We start from the raw sequence: 19,543 nt of genomic DNA on the forward strand, positions 1-19,543 counted from the left end.
TTACAGACAGTTTCTGTTCGTTGTGAAAGAGGTAGTTATACGGTAGTAGTCGTGATGCATTTGTTGTGTCTGCCACGCATAAACAATTTTCATGTCTTGTGGTAGGATGTACGTTACGGCCAAATTATGTCATAATAAAGTTTTCGTTCCAAACTGGGGGTAGCTTTCTTCAAAAAGGGGGCTATCTGACTAGTAAACATCACCAGTACTACACAGTTACCTGATCTTCCTACAGACAGCAAAGCGTACTAATTTCCTCTACTGTAATTGTCAGTTCACAACGATGGTCATCGCTTACCTCTCCTAAAAGACTGTTTATTCCGGAACATGAAAGCAATTATCTAGTAGCCCTTCTGAAAGTGCAAATGGAAATAGCTTCCTTTTCCTTCCTTGATTTTGCTACGCATGTAATTAAAAAGAATGTTTGTGTACTTTGTTCTGTATGCCGTTTCCTTATGTAGATGGAGCGAAAGAAAGGTAAAAGATTGGACGGAGGTTCAGAGCCTATTCCTCTGGGAAAGCATCAGGTGGATGGTCCAGTCCTCTATTCGACAGATGGAAACCGTAAAGCTCCGATTACTCTACAAAAGAGAAACGGAAATAGTCACAAGCATCTACAGACTGATGTCATAATTGGCTTCTAAAGTATCCAACGTCCACGAAGACACTTTAAGAGTTTACGAACAAAGGACAGTACGAAGCTGCGCGGTCTTGTTATCATTTCACTTGCTGTTTTGTCTTATAGCCTATTCTGATTACTCAGCCAAATAACAATTAGCGAAGTTTTTTTACACCACCTGTCGTGGAATCAAGCTGGCCAGCTAGCGATCACTCTGACGGATTACATTACAGCTGGCCAACTTAGTAATCTATTCCTGTTGCGAATGTGCATTAGAATTTCTAATTCCTTTGTTGTTTGAGTAAATACTTAAGTGTCCGACTGAGGTGTTACTGAATAGACCCTGCTCGATTTCTTACGTTGCCGAACACTCACTGTCTTCTTTCCTTTCGGGGCAAAATTTTTCGTCGGATTTTCGACGTGTCTGTGTTTCATCTACAACGCTACCGAAGTCGATTTTTTGTGTCATGGCGCAGACTCCCGTCGCCGTTCCTCGAATGATAGACTGGAAGTTGTCTATGGTTTGTGTAAGGAACCTTTCAGGATTCAACACACCAGTTCATAGCGAACGAATCAGTCTGTGGGTAGAAACTGAGGTCAAGACTTTCTCGCATTTAAGCAGTGTTGTTATATAAGGAAACTAAGTCTAGTTATTTAGTGACGCCCAGTAAATTTGGAAAAGATTGATTGAGTTTGTCTATACTCGTTTTGCTGGATCAATTATGTTGATCTCCGATGGAATAAGATACCGCATAGCTTAAGACGAGGACTTGTATTCGGGGATACTACAGTTTGAATACTCGTCCAACGATGCTTATTTGGATTTTCCGCTGTGGTTAAAAGTCCGCTGGAACTCTAAGTTCTCCCGTAACTAATGGCGTAAGTCATCTCAAAGTTCTTAGAAAGACAAAACCGTGCTACTTCTAATAGCAACGTGCCTGGAAAGGCATTGCGGTGTTCAAAACAACCGTCGGGCTCAGGACAGCTTTAGGATCGGACAGTTTTCCCTTAGTTCAGTGAAATTATGGATCGAATAGCTTCCACACGCCTAATTACTCACCAACGACACGGTACTGAACAGGTCTCAACGCCGCCTGTTTATCAGGGCGTTCTTCAGTTGCTCATTCTCATTCCACCCTCCGTTTTAGTCATTTCTTTTTCAACATAACTGGTTAGAAATGGTTAAAATTGCTCTAAGCACTATGGGACTTAACATCTGAGGTCATCAGTCCCCTAGAACTTAGGACTACTTAAACCTAACTAACCTAAGGACATCACACACATCCATGGCTGAGGCAGGATTCGAACCTGCGACCATAGCGGTCGCGCGGTTCCAGACTGAAGCGCCTAGAACCGATCGGCCACACCGGCCGGCATAGCTGGTTAGAAAGACACGACGTATGCCTTTTTTAGTTCTTATATGAGACGCCAATGGATTGGGAATAATAATACGCCTGAATATACAACTTCCATAGCTGAAGGAGTTGTGTCATTTTGTGAAGCAGTGAGGACATCGTTTTCACGTTTGTTTTATGCAGCAGTGGCTGCCGTTAGATATGCGTCGATACGCTGGATTCTGCCCAATTATTCCACTGTTCTCAGTATTCACAGAACTATTTTGTTTCTTCGGCTGCGACTTCTCTAAGAAGCACAATGGAGACTCCAAGAAAATATCTTAAATCATTCTACTCAAATAGTGTTTTCTCTTGCTTCCATTCTAACCCCTCTTTGTTGCTGCTGCAGGGTAGGCATTGCAACAAGATATTTTTGTCGACTCGTTCTCACTTTGTGAAGCATTTTCCAGTGCATTCTCCACAGCAACTCTTGACCAACAACTCAGCCGCGTCTGAAACAAACACTCGCTCGCTTGCTTATTGTTAGGAGAGATACATCATTCGTCACTAGAGTAAATTTCTGGACCACTGTTAACCAGCCGAAAGGAGCTTGACATCAGTGTGGACAAACACCAGCATTCCTTCCTTCCATCTTAATTTGCAGCAGGTTTTGTAATTTCTGCGACCATATGCTAGAGACTGGTCACAGGACGAACTACGGTAAGGATGACACACTCTTTTGTCGAACTTGTTTATTCTCGCTTGCAGGAGCGCCGTGTATCTCAGACGAGACTTAAAGGGATAGTGCCACACAGCTTCCTAGGTCAGGCCTGAAGATGCTCACGTGTCCTCGCTGCTTCCATTCCACTACATATAGGATTAACACAGCAATATGATGCGAGTGCGTTGACGTGGCCGCTACGAATGGTGTGGCGAAAGCACGGCGCCGGAAGCGCCCTTGGACTCGCGCGAGTCATCAGCTGCGCCGGCAAACGTGGACGGCTGGCTTGGTCGCCGCAGCATTATGCAATGGAGCCTGCTTCACGGGCGGCGTGGGGACCGGCATGCGGTCGCGTGTGTTCCTGCGGACCCACCGCCGGGCCGTTTTGTAACCGTGGCAGCCGAAGGCTGAGGCTGGGCTGCGTCTGGGCAGTGTCTTGGGTGACTCTCGCGCCGACGGCTTGTAAACTTTTGCCGTCGCGGAACTTCACCTATGAGGAGGTGTGTTAATTCCAACAAAATACCTAACAAATTGCTTTGGTAGAGTCTCAGATGCACAGTACAAACGCACAAGTTTAATAATGTACAGGACGTCGTTCACTTTGGCGCAAGGCGTGTCATAAAAGCAATACCATTTGAGAAAATATGTCTCAAGAACATTTTTGGCTTCAACATAGAGGAAACGGAAATAGTTCGAGCTTGTGTCCTCTTTATCTTTTTACAAACACTTTTCTTTTCTGTTGAATTCTAAGTACTTCAGGCGATGAAAACAGGTGCCAAATGTTGCTGTTCGAAATGCCGCTGCATCCTGTTTACTGTAGATGAAGTATAGTAAATGGAAGCAAATGGAAAATGATATAATACATGTAGCGTAAGTGGAAGTCGTCGTTCCTATACTTGTTCAGTGACACTACGCTTAAACGATCACGCAGAGCTTGAGGAATACGTCATTTCTGTGCGGCAGATCCCGGCGGAGGTTCCAGTCCTCCCTCGGACATGGGTGTGTGAGTTTGTCCTTAGGATAATTTAGGTAAAGTAGTGTGTAAGCTGAGAAACTGATGACCTTAGCAGTTAAGTCCCATAAGATTTCACACACATTTGAACATTTGAATACGTCATTTATCGCCAGCTGAAAATTTACAACAGCAGTAGTAGAACATTGACAGGATACTCTTACGAACAATGCAAAACACTGCAGCTCACGCGATACCCACTTATTAGTCTTTTACTTTCGAAATATGTAGAATGTATGTTACGGTCAGGAGATAGCAAGATTCTCTGGCCGCCAATACTTGCTGCTTCTTTTAGGATGGGCGTGTAGCCTTCTGCTACGGACGCGATCTAGCAAAAAAAGTGGTCAGTGCAATGCTAAACAGAATTAGAACCCAACACAGCAGATGGGCATATTTTTTATACAAATGGGGTAAGCAACCATCCCACTTTCTGATAGCGGAGAACCACAGGCTATCAGACAGAGCACAGAAAAAAGTCCCACAAGATAATATCATGGTAGGCCAAGAGACTTCCTGCAGACCACTCGAAAATCGATATATTATATAAGTGCACTAGATATTTGCGTATAAGATTGTATGTTGTATATATTATGCTTTACATGTTATATATTTTTATGTGTCAGAAAGCCATACGTTAAATAAATAAATAAATAAATTATTGTACTCTGCTTAATTTACTCTAGGCATCTTAACATGTGACCTTGGAGTACTGTGTGGAAGCGACAGTTGTAAAGTGTTTAAACTGACTAGCCTCTTTAGCTATCTACAACATTGTCAACAGCTTGATCGAGAACTTAAAAAAACAATCCTTTTTAACAAACACTAAATCACATAGAGACGCGAGGATACGGTGGTAAAAGTTAACTATTCTTTTTTTTACTGGCCGCTTTCGAAGGCAAAGTGTTTTGTGGATTCGACAAAGGAAACTGGTACCAACTGTTGTTTATAAAAGCCGAACTTCATTGTCTTAGGTCGCAGGACTGAGAAATTTGCAAGATGTTGTATTTCTAAATATTTCTTTTGTCTTTCAATTAATTTATGGCAAAACGCGTGAACCATGGGCAATGTTTTTCCAACGGTCAGCGCCTCTGTGAAATGAATAAGAAGCCTGTTCTTTGTACGTCATTTTCGAGACGATCACGTTTCTTTTAAAACTGATGGCTTCATTGTATGGTAATGTGCAAGTTCTTCGAAGCAAAGATAAAGCCGAAATCAGTTTCTGAGTACAATGTGTTGAGGCCTCAGATATAAGAAGCTTCAAACACGGGGTCAATTTGCACCTGTCAGTCTAAAAGAATTCCACTATCACTTGAAAATCCAACTTTGGAAAATGACGTTCCCCTAAGGGTGTTATTTGCGTTGCTCGGAGAGAATACAGTCGTTCACAACAGAGTACAAAATTCTTATAAATTATTTTTACAGGAAGGTGACTCACCAAATCGAAAACCTCTCACGTTAAATCAAATTTCTTCTTTAATGGTGCAAAGTTTCAACTTATATCATGCTTTGAGAACACTAAGGGACACTTTCAGCTGTTCAGAAAGCGACTACGATATTTCTGATGCTGTTCTGTGCAGCATGTTTAAACTAGGCGTAGCTGAATTCAGAGTGAGTTGCTACTTGATTCTGTCCTCAAAAGAAATAGGCATAACAGGGGATTCTGAAACAGTTTTTACTTACCCTCGAAAGCAAAACTTGGCACCCTCTTAAGACTGTTTTCGACCATTAAACCCACGAAACTGCCCACCAACATTTAGTTTTAAAAGAGCTTCGCCTTCACTAACAGCTAGAGAGACATTCTTTTTCGCTCTTTACAAGTCTCCTGAAATGAGGGTACCTGAACATGATAGGCTACTTGTCCTTGCGTATGACGTAAGTTGTGGGACCGCAAATACGGACAGTCTAAAGCTAAGCACCCACGTATTCAGCGAAAATGTGTCATCCTCTCTGAGGGACTGCGTGGCGTTGTCCCATGTATGACTTTCCAGTATGTTAAGTAACACAGAGACTGGCAACTCGTAGCAATGAAGTTTCTTAAGCGTGTAATGGCCTGATCGTGAAGACATTCATCGGACGGAGGAGTGCATTTAGGATTGCTAAAAACATGTGTCCAAGGCCAGTTGGGTTTCGCAGTCTTGAAATGCAACAACGCATCTGTTTAGAGATTTTAGAATCTGACAAGCGAAACACAAACGTGCACGCTGTTATTCTTATTCGGGCAACACCGAAAAATGCTACTACTTAATCCATTTCAACAGAGTTGAGAGGGAAATCGTAGAACGATGAGTGATGCCTACACAACGTTATAATGAAAAGCCATTTCTAATATCTTTTGTTGTAATTGACCTAAAATTGCTGAAGATTACTTTACCTCGTGGCACGTCAAATCGATCGTATATTAAGGTTTGTTTTCAGCATGAATATATTTAGTACCGTATTTGAGCTTTCTCGAAAATGAGAAAGTGTTGACAGCCACAAAAATAGATGAATATCGAAAGGCGTAGGTCATATGGTGTTATGTTTTATTTTGGACGAGTCCCTTCTTATAAATTTCTTGAAATGTTTGTAGCTCTCGTTCACTCTCAGGCACAACCAGAAGATTATTTCTGTTCTTCAAAAGAATGGTTCAAATGGCACTGAGCACTATGGGACTTAACTTCTGAGGTCATCAGTCCCCTAGAACTTAGAACTACTTAAACCTAACTAACCTAAGGATATCACACACATCCATGCCCGAGGCAGGATTTGAACCTGCGACCGTAGCAGTCGCGCGGTTCCAGACTGTAGCGCCTAGAACCGCCGGCCACACCGGCCGGCTTCTGTTGTTCCCTCATTGCTTCAGGTATAAGTGAATATAACTGTATATCTTAGATAAGCTGTGGTGTTGAGACCAATGTAAATGAAAGGTCAGTATCTCTGATATATGGTTGACGCAACCACATCATGAATTTACCTTGGTAAAAACTAAAAAAAAAATAAGCGAAACCATTTTAATAATATCCGAGTTAAAGGATATTTCGGAATGTTGGTGTTGTGAGCTATACGATCGAAAGTGGAAAAGAGTTACGGAAAGATATTTCACATTGTGTTGGATTTTCGAAACGAAATTTCTTCATACACTGAAAAAATTCGTCGAATGACAATTGTCGCTACAGTTATTAATACAGCACCTTTTACACGTTGCTCATTTGACAGAGGACGTTCTTGGATACCATAAAACACCATCATAGAAGGTCACCCATCGGTCCTTTTCATTAGTACTCGTCAATATTCGGGTCATTTGCAGTATTCGGGTCATTTGAAAGTAAACCGTAAAATAGTATATCTCTTAATAAATGTGTAAGTTCGCAAAATTTAAAGACCTTACTAATCACAAAAGAGCCTCGTTTCAGTAGGAGGTTATGCCTTATGCGGTCAAAGTGTTACTTCAGCAACAACTAATGATAAGAAGTGACCGTAAACAACAAACCACGAATACATCAAGGCATACTTTGTCAGCTTCTTTCATCAAGCGCTATGATGCTTCATAAAAGAGTGGCAATGCGTAATGAAAATCTGTATTACCTTCAGTCTTCGAGTCATTAATTCCCAGCAATAATGTAACAATATGATAAAAATTACGTCACAATTCGTAGTCACCTGTCGTTATCGACGCAATTTATCAAACTACGACGTCACTTACAAAGTAAAGTTCATAGACATGCCACGACATCTTCTCAGTTTTCAGCAATGTAACAATGCAAAGATGTCCGTCATAACTATTCCTTTCCGTAGGATTCTAATTTCGGCTACAAGAAACTGATGTACGTACAGCTTGGCACATGATGCAATTCTGAATGGCGAATTCTTTCACCGAAACTGAGGGACCAAGCAAACAGAGAGCCTGAAGTGACTTAGTCCTTATATTTAGTGATCTCTCAGAAGTCTTACAAAACCGCGACAGAAAACAGGTTAGTCATGTTGCTGCCACCATCGATTCATGGCTAAATTTATTGGTTATTCGAAGATGACCTGAAAACTAGTGCTTTGTACGTCGTTTTGATCGAAGTCTTTAAATTAGAGCAATAGCTTGGATGATTAATGACTGGGAAGGAACTCTGACATAGCCTTTCTAAAGAAATAGTTCTAATGTTCTGCTGAAATGATTTTGGTATTCAAGGTAGCCGGACGAGGCTTTAAACCACGCTTCTCCTGTATAATCGTCGACTGCGTTAAACGCTACGCGACTGCGCTCGGTTTGTCCGTCAGATGAGAACAGCTCGATGGCACCTGTTGGTTAAAAAATATCGAAGTGAAATCCTGTAGTACGAGGACTTTATGCACGACGGTAACTATAATGCGGCTTTTTGAATTGTAACTCGTAGGAAAAGTACATTCCTCGTCTACCACGTATTTCGAAAGTTCTATGTGAAACTTGCAAGTTAATTCTTGGCAACAGACATATTTGAGTTGGAACTTGTCAAATAAGAAGACATAATCAAAGATCAGATTCGTGCCAGTCGGTAGGCTATGATTAGCTCCCACAGTATCATATGTATTACATTGCGATAGCATAAACATTTCAGCTGAAGAGTGCAAACTCAAACGGAAGGTGCCGCTTGTTGCAGGCGAAAATTGTCTGACTGTAACCTGGAAAAGTCTCTGCTTGTGAATCTCCACAGTATCACGGCCTAGTTACGCGTGCTGCGCGTATTGTACTCACCGTCTTCGGGAGGATGGCCGTGTTGTGGTCGTGCGCTGCGTGACTGCTCTCCTGTGAACAGCGTCGGCGTCGTCGAGCAACTGAGGCGGAGAGCGACGAGTAGCGCGCCTAGTAGGCGAGTCGCGGCGCGGCTCCGGCGGCGCGCATGCGCCCTGGGCGCAGTGCGTCCTCCGCCGCGATTGGGGTGTCGCGGGGTGGGGGTGCTGCGGCTCTCGAACTTGACACTGAGTGCAGGTGCTCACGCGGGCTCCGGCAGCCGCCGCCGCTGGGGTGACTCCCAGGCGCGGCCGCCAGAATTAATAGAGGCCGGCGCGAAGAATGGCCAACCTCCACGGCACCTTCTGGCCTTTCTCCGTGTCCTCACTGTTCAGCACGACATGCATTCTACACATCTTTGCCTTCCGTTATTGAACACGCGAAGAATCACTGACACCGTCCTTCAGCCTCCATGCAAACTCCAATCTTTCTGTTTTTATCTTCGTGTACGAGCAAGCAATATATTAGTTGACTCCTCTAGAAACGTACGGCTTTAACATTAAACCACACAGCGAAGGGCAATACCTCTCATGCAGCGTCTACTACTGGAGTTGGCTGAGCATCTCACTGATACTTTCACTTTTATTAAACGAACCTGTCACGAAACGGGGTGCTCTTCTATGGTCTTTCGTTTTTCCTCCGTCACTCTTATCTGGTATGGATCCCAGACTGACATGCGATATTCAAATATTGGTCGAACAGGAGTTCTGTGAACTACCTGCTTTGTGGGTGGACTTCACTTATAAGGGATTCTTCCCACGAATGTGTCTGCCATCTGCTTTTCCTGAGATTAGTTTTTTTTATCGTCGTTCTACTTTAAATAGCTCCGTACACACCCTCTTACATATTTAGTTTACGTGATTGCTTCCAGTAACTGCTCTGCAATCTTATACCAAAACAATAATGTCCGCCCCGATAGCTGCGTGGTCTGCGTGACGGATTGCCGTCCTATGGGCCATGGTTCGATTCTCGGTTGGGTCGGAGATTTTCTCCGCTCAGGGACTGGGTGTTGTGTTGTCTTCATCATCATTACATTCCCATCCGGCCCGCAGGTCGCCCAACGTGGCGTCGAATGTAATAAGACCTGCACCAACGCGACCGGACCTGGTCCACAAGGGGCCTCCGGGCCAATGACGCCAAACGCTCATTTCCATTTCCAATACAATAATGGGTCTTTCTGGTTTTTATGCACAGTACGTTATTTGTTTGGTTCTGCGGCCTTCATTTTCCAGCCACTTTTATGTCGCACAATTGCATGAGAAATTTGGGTGACCTTATTTGAGATGTAACTTGTATCAGGTTATATTGCGATCCCCAATGTACCTAACACAATTGCTCGAGGGCATGATGTTGAAGGGCGATCGTTATTTAGGCTGTTACCCGCCCTGACCCTCGACTCAGGTACACACTTGCATGGCGCAAAAGTCTTCGTTTATGCCTTCTGATAATGAACTGAGTGTCTGTCACAGCAACGTAACAAAGATCCAAGTTTTCCATTTCCAGGCAAATGTTTCGAATTGATTCGAAGTGACTCTCTCCTAAGCCCTTGAGACAAACAAACATCTGGCACACACGTCACAATTATAAACAATTTGACTGACTTTAGTACCTCCTCTGTCTTGTACTTCACCTAATCCTCTCACTTCCCTCCTCTTCTCGAATTATCTATCATACCTCATCCACTGTACTCTATATTCAATTTATTTTAATTTTGCATTGTAACACCCTACCCGTCACTTATCTGGTTTTGGCGTGTTTTCACCCCAGCTAATTGATTGACAGATCAACAGAGAGTGCAAAACTGCCGCAATATCGGATAACGCAAAGAAAGTAATAAGGCCCTGTGACTCCTGATTGAACTGCAGTGGCAATGTTGATATTAATTGATTCAGAATTGATCACTTTTAATTAAAAAGGGGTGCACATTGATGTTATATTCAGCTATTGAACACCAGATGCAAATGTTGAACATAGAATTAATTAAGAAAGTGACTTGGGATTTAAACTACTTGATTGAAAACAGATGCAGTCGATTAGCACAAATTTATTTTAACTCCCGACCTTCAATCATCACATTACATGACTCTGCTATCAGGCAATGGTAATAAATTGCGTTTACGAGGAGTAAAGCGCGATAAATCAAAATTAATTCCTATCGACTGACCGAGGCGTAATGCGAAGTGTGAGAAGAATTCCCCAATACACGTCCCATCAAACCCTCGTGGAAACTTTGCCGACGTGATCCGACAAATTGATCAATGGCCTAATTCAAGCCGGAGCGGGTGCAATATCACCGAATTCAGCGTGGCGGGGCGTCGTCGTCGTGAGGACGTTGGCTGGCCTCGTGGTGCTGCAAGGCTGCGCTCGTCTATTCACTCTTAGCTATCTTGCTCAGTACATAGCTGAACCAAAACTTTCTATCTCCAAGCTCAATCGTTCCATTTGCTAAGTCCTAAACTGCAGAGATGCTCACTCTTTCTCAGGTGGGTAAATAACACCACGTCTGGACTCTAGGCAAGCTGGGAACAGAAGACCACTACGGAGCCTTCTCCCAGTCCGCTCTTCGCCTCGGTTTCCCCTCCAGCAAAATCACTTACGCCAATTGCAGTGCAATTCACGTTAATTATGCATCGCTTCCCAGCGCCGACCAATACCTGCTCTGGGAAGTGAACAATTTCCCACAAACTTTCCCTTCCTCTCAACTACTGCTATTTAGCTCCTCCCAGGCCACCCATGAAGGTTAGCGTGTGCACAAAACACCAATTTTTGCGGAATTCTGACTCCCAGGAGAGTACTTCAAATTCCTCTGTCCTACGTTCCCATCGGAGGCCGGCGTATTTCATTCTATCGCTCTTCACCTGATTTACTTCAGACTCTGCGGACCGTGAATTCAGCGTGAAGTTGCTATAGTCACAAACACGCATATTTTGGCTTCTGTTGACCGCTCCACCATGGCTTTGCGCGGCTTTCTTGCATGTTTCACTGAAAATGGGATGACGGACATTTATCAACAGGCGTACAAGTTCTCCATCTGCTTCCCGGTACACCAACATGGGGTCAACCACCCACTCACTGTCACTCATCTTAAGGCAGCTGGAGGCTGCACACCGTTACCGCTTTCTCAGAGCTTGACCCGCCTAAGCTGCCTATTGTCGCTTCCCTTCGCCGCACCCCAGCCAGCCACAGTCAACTCTGAATACTTCCCTGTGATAAACTAGCCTCCAGTAAAGCGACGCGTTTCCACAAAGTTTTCAAGTCGTATAAATTACTTTAAAACCATCACCCAACATTAATTATTCCACTACGTACAAACTATACTCTCTACAAGATGCATTGTGCCTTGTCAGTCATTTTTGTTCAGCTCTACTGTTCGCTCAACGTGAGTTAGGTGATCTTTAATGACTTCACGTAAGGGGGATATTTCTTGCCATCTTACACCATTTATTCTAATTGGTTTGTTATTCTGTTGTTTTATTGTATGTAACTCTTCCCTGTTCGTAGGTTTAATGTTTTGTTGTATATCAACCTACAAATTCTTTGTATTTTTAATGTGTAGTACCATGTTCCAAATTTCGATTTGTATTGTATTGTATGTTAATTGGGGGCCTAGAAAAGACTGAGAGGCTGCATCCCCGTCGCACCCGCAGTTGTCCACAACCCCACAGTGACTGCCGCAGTCTACTTCACCTCTCCGCTGTCCCACACCAAACCACTCTTTCAGGGTTATTCTGCGGTTCGGCCCCCCGGTGGACCCCCCCCCCCGCCCCCAAGAAACATCTCAAACCAGACGAGTGTAGCCCATATGTTTGCGTGGTAGAGTAATGGCGGTGTACTCGTACGTGGAGAACTTGTTTACGCAGCAATTGCCGACATAGTGTAGCTTAGGCGGAATAAGGGGAACCAGCCCGCATTCGCCGAGGCATATGGAAAACGCCTAAAAACCATCCACAGACTGGCCGTCTCACTGGACCTCGACACAAGTCCGCCGGCGGATTCTTGCCAGGGACCAGGTGCGTTAGACCGCACGGCAAACCGAGCAGGCAAATTTCGATTTAGTTGTAAAAGTATTTGGACCTGAAATGTAATTCAGTTGATCGTGATGAGCCACCGTTCTTTTATTCTTTTACATGACCTCAGGCAGAACGAATTGCATCCCATATAAGGTGTCACGGCAAGTAATATCATACCATCATTTATTTCACTTTTATTAATACTTAGCTTCAAGGATATCCTCTAAGCCACTACTTCAAATTCTTTAAAATGTGAACTGTGTGTCAGACGTTTGTGTATCTCACTGAATTCTAACAAAGTCAGTTATCGTCATTTGTTTGCGAACGGAAAATTGGAACTGTAGAAACCCGGAAGTGCAGAGTGAACCTTCTGCAATCTCCAGCCTTTTTCATCTACAACAAACCGAGTTATCGTGCCTCTGCCTGATGCACCAATGTAAAACTTGTAACAGTAAATGTAGATGGGCGTTATAACTCACATTTCACATATAATATATTTGATTGTGTAGTACAAAAGCTTGTCACTCTCTTTGATCCCAAATTATAGTCTCTTGTTGCCCCGTAACTCGAAAACCGGATCACAAGGCACACAACTATTGTAGAACATCAGCAGTTTGTATTTTACTCCTTAATCACACATTAACTAGATTTGTGAAGTATGAATGAATCCTTCAGAAGCTACATTTAGAGGTCTTCGATTGTTTACTGTCGATTTAGACATGCAATGCACCATCTTCAGGCCCGTCTGCGATAAACGTGGTAATAATGAGGATAACCATGTTACCGCCATAACACTCAATAAATAGCACTGAAATCTATGTCCGCTTGGATGATGATGATGATGATGTTTGGTTTGTGGGGCGCTCGACTGCGCGGTCATCAGCGCCCGTACAAAGACACAGTTTTTTCACAGTCCAGTCTATCCACTGTCACGAATGACAATGATGATGATAACACAAACACCCAGTCCGTAGTTAGAGAAAATCCACAACCCGGTCGGGAATAGAACCCGGGACCTCGTGATCCAGAGGCAGCAACGCTAGCCACGAGACCACGAGCTACGGACGTCCGCTTGGGTGAATCCGTTCCTTCCTACTTGTTGTATTGACAGTAACAGCACGTCAACTAGACTTGATAGGAAATAGGAGGTTCACTTATTTCCTACCAACAGTCTACTTGATGCGCTGTTGCTGTCAATACCACAAGGAGGAAGGAAGGAATACATCATACCGAACATTGATTTAATTGTGCGCTTTATTGAGTATTATGGCGGTAAACGGTAATCGACATCGTTACACGGTATGTCACTAGGGAAAGTAAATCAACCGCAAAACGAAACATGACCTTTAAATATAGCTGAAGGAATCATTTATACTCCAAAAAAGTTTAGTAGCAGTTGGTGGTCTCCGGTCAAAGACGGATATACAAAGATTAAACATTTTATGTTCCAAGTTACATATTAACATTTATTGTTCTGCCAGGAAGTTTCATATCAGCGCACACTCCGCTGCAGAGTGAAAATCTCATTCTGGAAACATCCCCCAGGTTGTGGCTAAGCCATGTCTCCGCAATATCCTTTTTTTCAGGAGTGCTAGTTCTGCAAGGTTCGCAGGAGAGCTTCTGCTTAGTTTGGGGGGGTAGGAGACGAGGTACTGGCAGAAGTAAAGCTGTGAGGACGGGGCGTGCGTGAGTCGTGCTTGGGTAGCTCAGTTGCTAGAGCACTTGCCCGCGAAAGGCAAAGGTCCCGAGTTCGAGTCTCGGTCCGGCACACAATTTTACTCTGCCAGGAAGTTTCATATCAACGCACACTCCGCTACAGAGTGAAAATCTCATTCTGGAAACATTTATTGTCTTACGAATAAGTTTAGATAATTAACTCTCAATTTTACGTGCTTCAAATTTGTATAGCGGAGTGTGCATTTCTCCAAGCCTGGTCCATTAGAAATTGATTCGCTTTTGTTTGGCTAAAAAACGAAAAACAAATTAATTAATGAGATTATTACAATTAAATAGTCCTTCTGTTAGAACCACTATAGCACTTGCTCATAACATATTGTGATTGGCAATGCATATAGTCTTCAAACAACTTAAGAATGCCAGGTTGAGATTCATAGGAAGAATTCTAAGAAAATGTGACTCATCGACGAAAGAAGTAGCTTACAAAACGCTTGTTCGTCCGATTCTTGAGTATTGCTCATCAGTATGGGACCCTTACCAGGTTGGATTAATAGAAGAGATAGACATGATCCAGCGAAAAGCAGCGCGATTCGTCATGGGGACATTTAGTCAGCGCGAGAGCGTTACGGAGATGCTGAACAAGCTCCAGTGGCGGACACTTCAAGAAAGGCGTTACGCAATACGGAGAGGTTTATTATCGAAATTACGAGAGAGCACATTCCGGGAAGAGATGGGCAACATATTACTACCGCCCACATATATCTCGCGTAATGATCACAACGAAAAGATCCGAGAAATTAGAGCAAATACGGAGACTTACAAGCAGTCGTTCTTCCCACGCACAATTCGTGAATGGAACAGGGAAGGGGGGATCAGATAGTGGTACAATAAGTACCCTCCGCCACACACCGTAAGGTGGCTCGCGGAGTATAGATGTAGATGTAGAAGTTTCGGGATTGCAGCCGGATTACCTCGACTTCTTGCCATGTTATTTCGGCTGACAACCATTCCTCGATCTTCAGGTGAGTGTTTTGCAACGGAGATTGCTAGTTCAGACCGCTAACATTATATCAAAAATCGGTACGAAGACACATGCGGAAAGGCAGCCGCTACACGATTGACCTCAGCGAGTTTTGCTTCCTCTACTAATATTGCTGCATCTTCCGCCTGCTTAGCTGGCTGGTAACGTGCTTGCCTCCCATGCAAACGGGCCCGGGTTCGATTCCCGGCCGGGTTGGAAATTTTCTCCGCTCGTGGGGTGGGTGTTGTGTTGTCCTCATAATCATTTCATCCTCATCACCGGCGCCGAAGTCGTCCAATGTGACGTAGACTGAAATAAGACTTGCATTTGGCGGCCGAACTTCCGCGAATAGGGGCCTCCCGGCCAACGATGCCATACTCTCATTTCCATTGCTGCATCTATAGAGCACAAGCACATGCAATGATCATACTACATGTGCGCTCTCTGCCGGATTGCACACTCGCAGAATTAAAATTCAGATGTCAAAATCAATAAAATTAACCGTCGTAGACGTGTCATTAGTTAGAAATTAAAGAAATTTCGGAATGCAGAGACCGCATTCTGTATGTGTGTGGTTTTAGCAGAAATTGTACGTATATAGTCGATCCATACATTAGTTAAGTATATGTCGTTCAGAAATTCCTATCAGTTGATCCTGTGTATGGACACATACATTGATGAGCCAAAACATTATGATCACGGCCGACCACGACGTTGGATGCCGCCTGGTGGCGTTGCGGGCACGTAACGCGGTAACAAAAGTACGTAAGCGGAGCAGACACGGACGGGGGATCAACCTAGCGAATATGTAGGCCGAGAATGGGGCAAGTCCATTGAGATAAGCGATTTTGACAAAGGGCAGATTATAATTTACGCCCATCCTATGAACGAGTATCTCGAAAACGACAAAGCTGGTCGAATGTTCATGTGCTACTGTTGTTAGCATTACGGAAAGAGCTAGAAGGACCGTGAAACTACCACTAGACGCTAAATGTTTGGACGTCCACCACTTTTCACAGAACGTGGGGGTCGAAGGTTTGTCTGTTCTGTAAAGTAGGATAGATGGTAATATGTGGCTCCTCTGCACAATTCTGGTACAGGCACAAGTGTTCCGGAGCACACCGTTCATTGTACATTCTTGAACATGGAGCTCCGCAGCACACGTTCCCTACATGTTCACATGTTGACCCAACGACATCGTCATGGGGCAGTAATCGAAGACACACTGACAGCTGCGAACCACCTGCATTCCTCTATGCTTGATGCCTTCCCCGACGGCGATGTCGTCTTCTAGCAGTATAATTGTTCATGTCTCGGAGTCTGAACCTTGCTACAGTGGTTTGAGGAGCATTATAGTGAACTCACGTTGATGTCTCGGAGGCTAAATTCTACTGATGTAAAGCCTATGGGACTAATCAGGGTCGCTATTGGGCGCCGTCACTGCGTATCCATTATTCACGTGAATTAGATGTGTGCGAGACATCAAGCCCCACATACCTCTACAAACCTAGCGACTAACTGTCGGTTCCCTAATACGCAGAATCAATTATGTATTTCGTTCCAAAGACGGAGAAACAAGCTTTTAAGTAGGTGGTCGTAATGTTTTGGCCCATCAGTGTATACTGCTTGATATTATTTTATAAATATCTGCATTTTCATAGAACTCTTATTTCTATGTATTTTGTATGTCAGTGTGTTATTGCAGACATTCTCAGCTTGTTTTTCTGATTTTGGGCAACAGTGAAACAGAGTGTAAAATTTTACACCTCAGTCGGGTGAGATGCAAACATCGCAGACCCGATTCGAAAGTAAAAGCACGAAGAACCTAGAAATGAAAAATTTTCGATATTTGTAGTGCTAGTTACAACATTCATATTTCATGAGTGACTGATTACAAAAATTATGTATTCTTTTTGGATGTAGACATTATGGTATGTTCTCTACATGAAGCAGTGGAACTGCAAGGAAATAGCGAAAGAAAATATGTCGTTTAGCACGAAATCGATTTCAAGGGAGGTGAAAATGCAGGTTTATATTTGTGACGAAATATTTTACTTTCTGTAATAGACAGTTATTTCGAACCAGTTCTGCGTGCTGAGCAGTTAAATTAATGAAAAACACGTCGGCGATGGCAAATAAAATTAACAGCCTCCTAAGCCGGAATATATAAGCACACTGTCTTGAAATTTTTAACTATCTACACTCCTGGAAATTGAAATAAGAACACCGTGAATTCATTGTCCCAGGAAGGGGAAACTTTATTGACACATTCCTGGGGTCAGATACATCACATGATCACACTGACAGAACCACAGGCACATAGACACAGGCAACAGAGCATGCACAATGTCGGCACTAGTACAGTGTATATCCACCTTTCGCAGCAATGCAGGCTGCTATTCTCCCATGGAGACGATCGTAGAGATGCTGGATGTAGTCCTGTGGAACGGCTTGCCATGCCATTTCCACCTGGCGCCTCAGTTGGACCAGCGTTCGTGCTGGACGTGCAGACCGCGTGAGACGACGCTTCATCCAGTCCCAAACATGCTCAATGGGGGACAGATCCGGAGATCTTGCTGGCCAGGGTAGTTGACTTACACCTTCTAGAGCACGTTGGGTGGCACGGGATACATGCGGACGTGCATTGTCCTGTTGGAACAGCAAGTTCCCTTGTCGGTCTAGGAATGGTAGAACGATGGGTTCGATGACGGTTTGGATGTACCGTGCACTATTCAGTGTCCCCTCGACGATCACCAGTGGTGTACGGCCAGTGTAGGAGATCGCTCCCCACACCATGATGCCGGGTGTTGGCCCTGTGTGCCTCGGTCGTATGCAGTCCTGATTGTGGCGCTCACCTGCACGGCGCCAAACACGCATACGACCATCATTGGCACCAAGGCAGAAGCGACTCTCATCGCTGAAGACGACACGTCTCCATTCGTCCCTCCATTCACGCCTGTCGCGACACCACTGGAGGCGGGCTGCACGATGTTGGGGCGTGAGCGGAAGACGGCCTAACGGTGTGCGGGACCGTAGCCCAGCTTCATGGAGACGGTTGCGAATGGTCCTCGCCGATACCCCAGGAGCAACAGTGTCCCTAATTTGCTGGGAAGTGGCGGTGCGGTCCCCTACGGCACTGCGTAGGATCCTACGGTCTTGGCGTGCATCCGTGCGTCGCTGCGGTCCGGTCCCAGGTCGACGGGCACGTGCACCTTCCGCCGACCACTGGCGACAACATCGATGTACTGTGGAGACCTCACGCCCCACGTGTTGAGCAATTCGGCGGTACGTCCACCCGGCCTCCCGCATGCCCACTATACGCCCTCGCTCAAAGTCCGTCAACTGCACATGCGGTTCACGTCCACGCTGTCGCGGCATGCTACCAGTGTTAAAGACTGCGATGGAGCTCCGTATGCCACGGCAAACTGGCTGACACTGACGGCGGCGGTGCACAAATGCTGCGCAGCTAGCGCCATTCGACGGCCAACACCGTGGTTCCTGGTGTGTCCGCTGTGCCGTGCGTGTGATCACTGCTTGTACAGCCCTCTCGCAGTGTCCGGAGCAAGTATGGTGGGTCTGACACACCGGTGTCAATGTGTTCTTTTTTCCATTTCCAGGAGTGTATTACATTTCTCGAGAATTATAGTATTAATTGACGCTGGTTGGGATGGTTGAAAAACACAATGGCCACAATGCTTTTCAATGTCTTCCTTTGACTTTCATTCCGAAAGCGACTGCGCATAATATATCGCTTGTGCGGAGAAATACAGGGTGTCTTATAACACTGTCGGCTACTATTAAATTAGTGCTATGCCAATAATGTTATTCCTGTGGAAGGAATTTTTGTGATCGTGACTGTGTGCAAGGTGTCGGACTATTTTTCGGGTCTGGAAAGATTGCTGTCGAGAGGAAACCATAACAAAACAAACAAGAATCGAACCAAGGTTCAATACTTATCAAGTAAACTGTAATTACCTAAAAGGAAACGATCGCCAGACTAATTAGGCGAAGTTGTACCCAGTACTAGCATGGTTCAGAAAGAAAGTTAACTATTGAGATTGGCTTTACTTGATAGTGAAATACTATTTTGTTGATAAGATACAAGACAGTAGCACAGCTTAGCAAGTAACGTACCAGTGATTTGACTTGAATTACACAGGAGGAGTGTTAATGCAATAAGCTTACTATCTTTACATTAAAGTAGGAAAATAATGATAATTATAGGAAAATGATTAATAATTGTGGAGCACTACCGACTGGACGAGAGGTTCTTTCGTCAGTTTAAATGTAGGAGGTTACCACTATTGAAATAGTAATGAAGTAATTGTTTTTTTTTTGTACTGATTATTGTTTGTATTTTCAAGGTACATTCACTTCCTTATAGTATTTAGCTCGAGTGGATCATGTGATA

General features: G+C 44.2%; 1 protein-coding gene across 1 annotated transcript in view; it reads right to left on the minus strand.

The window, feature by feature from the left end:
• Positions 1-8,460, minus strand: part of LOC126472000 (serine-rich adhesin for platelets) — a 154,086-nt gene extending 145,626 nt beyond the window's left edge. The window contains exon 1 of the mRNA XM_050099903.1: positions 8,389-8,460. The gene's annotated coding sequence lies outside the window, so the exon portion shown is untranslated. The remainder of the gene's footprint in view (positions 1-8,388) is intronic.
• Positions 8,461-19,543: the final 11,083 nt, after the last annotated feature.

The sequence above is a fragment of the Schistocerca serialis genome, chromosome 1, assembly GCF_023864345.2.
Source record: "Schistocerca serialis cubense isolate TAMUIC-IGC-003099 chromosome 1, iqSchSeri2.2, whole genome shotgun sequence".
Classification (NCBI taxonomy): Eukaryota; Metazoa; Arthropoda; class Insecta; order Orthoptera; family Acrididae; genus Schistocerca; species Schistocerca serialis.